Source organism: Chanodichthys erythropterus, chromosome 12 (assembly GCF_024489055.1).
Source record: "Chanodichthys erythropterus isolate Z2021 chromosome 12, ASM2448905v1, whole genome shotgun sequence".
NCBI lineage: Eukaryota > Metazoa > Chordata > Actinopteri > Cypriniformes > Xenocyprididae > Chanodichthys > Chanodichthys erythropterus.
This window is the reverse complement of record NC_090232.1, coordinates 44,866,212-44,870,695: the sequence shown is the minus strand read 5'-3', so window position 1 is coordinate 44,870,695 and position 4,484 is coordinate 44,866,212.

Here is a 4,484-nt window from a genome sequence, read left to right as displayed (position 1 = left end):
CCGACTCTTAATGCATCGTGTTTCCATCTGGAGCATCAGTGAATGTTTGAACCTTTTTTAATAGTTGTGTTTGAGTCCCTCAGTTGTCCTCAGTGAAAAGACGGATCTCAAAATCATTCAGTCACTGTTGTAAAGAGTACAAATATGCAAAAAATGTTTGAAAACTGATGAATCTGCAGGAGCTGGAGGATTTTTCTGAAGAACAGAGCTCAGTTTAACTGCTCAGAACAAACAAGAAACTCATGAACAACCATCACACAACATAAAAACAGTCGTGGATCATCAGGTAACCACACACAGTATTGAGAATCAATGGTTCACATACTTATGAATGGGGTTATTTTAATAAATTCAGCTATTGTTTTGTCTTGTGGACTATATGCAAACATCTTTTATGTAAAATATCTTACTCAGGACAGTACTAAACAAAAAATAACATGCATTTTTTATGATCCCTCTTATCAGTGTTGGGGAAAGTTACTTTTAAATGAAATGCATTACAATATTGCGTTACTCCCTAAAAAAGTAACTAATTGCGTTACTTCGTTACTTTTTATGAAAAGTAATGCGTTACATTACTTTTGCGTTACTTTTTCTCACTGGGGCTGGGCTTGTTTGTTTTTAATAACAACAAAAAAGTTCTATTTTTGGCAAAAAGGCCCTTTCACCCCAAAAGTGAAATTAATAAACCTCAGGCTATAGGAAAAGCATATTTACACCTGTAGAGGGCGCAGCTCAAACAAACCTTTCTAATCTAAAGTATTTTTTGCTTATTAGTATGGTTGAATTAGGTATATTGAAGATCAGCAGCAAAGACATTGGCTAATAATTGAGATTACATACATAAAGTATATTTGTGTCATTTAATATTTTAGAGTTTTTATTCATTTTGAGGAATACTGAATGTTTTTGTGCAAGTGAGATGAGTAAATGCATGTTCACATTTAGTCTAAAACTACAATAACCATCATGATTACACAGCGCACACAACACCCTCTGCACTTTATTTCTCTCAATATGGGGACAGGAGATCTGTCAGTCAATAAATGTGAAAAAGTAACTTGCGTTACTTATTTGAAAAAGTAACTTTTAAAGTAATATTTTGTTGTAAATTGAAAAAGTAATGCGTTACTTTACTAGTTACTTGAAAAAGTAATCTGATTACGTAACTCAAGTTACTTGTAATGTGTTACCCCCAACACTGCCTCTTATTTTATTAAAATTATTCACATTTTCACAGATTCTGCAAGTGGTTCACATACTTTTTCTTGCCACTGTATATTAACACATGGCAAATTCTGCCTGTGAGTATGCTGAGATTTAAGTTCAGGATCATGGAAAATTGCATGATCCTGATTGGTTAGTTCAACATGCGTGTATGAATAATTCATTTTTGACGAACTTGGTTGTAAGTGCAGAATAGACTGTGCAGTGAGAAAGATGAGAAAAAGAGCCATGATGTGTGGGTGGATGGATGAATGGAGCTCTGAAGGTTGTGCTGTTAGCACAGATCCCTCTGTTCACTGTTTGATGGAGCAATAGAAAAGTTATCTGTCTGTTTATCTATCTATCTACACTTAAAAAAAATATTTAGGCTTAAATGTAAGATTTATGTATTTGTAATGAATATAATAAATCACAGTTTACCCTAACTAATATAAAAAATGTATATGCAATAAATGCAAATTGCATATTATGAAGCCTTCTCTAAACACAGGATTTTGACTTTTCCCCTTATTGGAGCTTCCAAGTGGCTGTTTATTCTGATCGACAGATTGGTCCGAAACTTCAGACTTTCTCATCAAAGTCAGTAGTTCGACTGCAGGGGACTCAGTGACACATGAGGACTGTGTGTGTTTTCTAAGCCACTCACTTCACTTCAGAACTTCTCATTCTAGCCTCTTTTTTTTCTCCTCTTGTCTTCAAAGCCATCATTCATATTCTGTCTACATTTATTTCTGTTACTGCCATATGAGATTCAAAGTTTGGAAACACATAATTGAAGTCACTGTCTCTGTGGTATATGCTGTGCACAGTGTGCAACATTTCAGTCTGCTGCTTTTGAAATAATGTGCGGTAAATAATGCACACTTGACCTTCCACTTTCTTGTGTGTGCAGATTGAAGAATAAACCATATCAAACAAGCCATTTTAATTTGATTTGATTGGCCTGCCAAGAGTAAATAACTTTATTCATTTCTGAGCTTGACAGCACACAACATGCAACATAATGAGGTCCGTTGTGTAATGCATTGTTTTACATATTCTTTCTAAAAACATTCAATTCTGATCACGGCCTTTCTGCTGAATTCTACATTTCTTTTCCTGACTTTGCCTTTATTTCATCTTCCTGTTTTGCAGTTTGGTGAATGTGTGCAAGTCATTTCCCTTATCATAAGCATCATTCACACAATAATGCCTAATCATAATCTCCATAGATAAGAAATCAAATTTCACACAGATATAGGCAGAAAAGATTCAACACAACAGAACCCTCTCACACACACACGTGTGTTTTTCTATATCATGATGAGCATTTATACTGTTTTTATACCAAGTTAATGTTATTTTATATCACCTAACTCTCACAAAAACCTGCTGTTCATTAAGATTTAGTATGTTTTTCTTGGGACATTTTAGCAATGTAAAACATTGTGCTTTTATAGTAAACTAATAATATTTGAAACCCTAGACAAACGTGTAAAATGTTCATTAACACATTATTTAGTCTCTTTATTTCAGCTCAGGGTGCGGATAGGGGATGCTGAAATCACCTGCTGTAAAACCAAAAAATCAAAAGGTGTTCAAGAAAAACCACTAAACACAAACGCACAAGGACACATATGCATAAACACTCGCTCAGAAGAACAACACTGCAGACAAACACACACCCAGACGACAGAGGTATTGACTGAGGCCACAGAAAGCTGGATAATGCAGATTCACACACACTCGCACAACGTGGCACAACCTTCATAAAATGCCATGCTTTGACAACAACATGAAATGGCATTGGTGATAATTAATTTACAATAAATTCTGCAGTTGCAGTTTAAATTTTTATTTAACTTTAAATTACCTTAGCAGCATCCTAAATGGGAAAAACTATCATAGAAAAATAATGAAAAAGTACCTGGCAATTATTGCGTCAATTAATAATAATTCAGAAGAAGAAAAAGATTATCTATGTAAACAAGTATACCTATGTTTATGTCTATAGAGTGCCCCAGGGATGACGCGTTTTTGTAGGCAAAACCCGGAAGCAGGTTAGCATTTTAGGACTTCCGGTTCCAACGCCGTAAAGTCTATGGGTTTTTTGAATGGGTTTTTGCTAAATCGCCTGAAATAAGGTCTGTGGTTAACAAAGACTCTAAATACTTTCACGTTTTTATCTATGACATAAAAAACACCAGTTATAACCCACTTGTGATTTTTTAAACTTTTACTGTGTCTTCAAATCGGTGGTTGCTAACAAATTGCTAAAAGGGACTACTTCCTTTGGCGGGGACTTTAGACGTCATCATTAAAAACGGGACATTTGGACAGCATTTCTCATGAAAAAGTGGATAAGTATTCATAACAACGCAGATCATAATCAGTGAGCATGTTTTTAAATACAGTTGTTTTTTAAATACAGTTTGAGGACGCTTGGTGGTGACGACGTTGATCCGCGACCATGGTGTGCTGTAGTCCGTTTATAGCCTACTGTTAGCCTTTTATATCTGACGACTTTATTTAGGCTTCAAAATGTGTAAATGTTGAGTTAACTTGTAAAGACAAAACGTGTAAGTGTTATAACCCTTTGTTAAACACAGAGCTTATTTTCTGAGATTTTCCAAAAGTCTATGGGAAAAATGAATAGACTTTCAGTCGAGAAAACCCGTGCGCCGTTAACTTCTGGGTTGGCCTACAAAAACGCGTCATCCCTGGGGCACTCTATTGCGAAGGTGCGCGCGGCAAAAAAAAATGACATCATCGCTGTGTAGGCGGTTGTGCGCATTGAGTGTGCGAGACCCTATTTTTTTTACAGTCTATGGCGAGACCCTATTTTACGTGGCGGTGTGCACAGTATTTTTTTTTTTTTTTTTGTAACGCGTGCGACTCCACTTTTGAAGAGGTTTACTGGATTTAACACGATTCATTGGTTCTTTTGTAGTAGTAAGTCAGCATCACAGCGTCTCCTAACCAGACAGTTTCCAGCAACAAACAATGGCTGCGTCCGAAAACTGGAAAATGCTGCCTTCTGAGGACACATTTCAAGGTAGTAAGGCATCAAGGCACGTCTGAATTCAATGTTGGCTTCACTTCATGTCTCACGAAATATCTCCCTCAGATCGATTTTTGAAGGAAGCATAGATGTATCCTTAGCTGCCTTTGATATCCCACAATCCTGTGCTTTCAATTCTGTGACAGTTGAGCTAGAAAAAAAAAAAAGATGGCGTCCCAAAGTTGCGTTTGCGGCTGTTTGTGTATAAATGTATGAT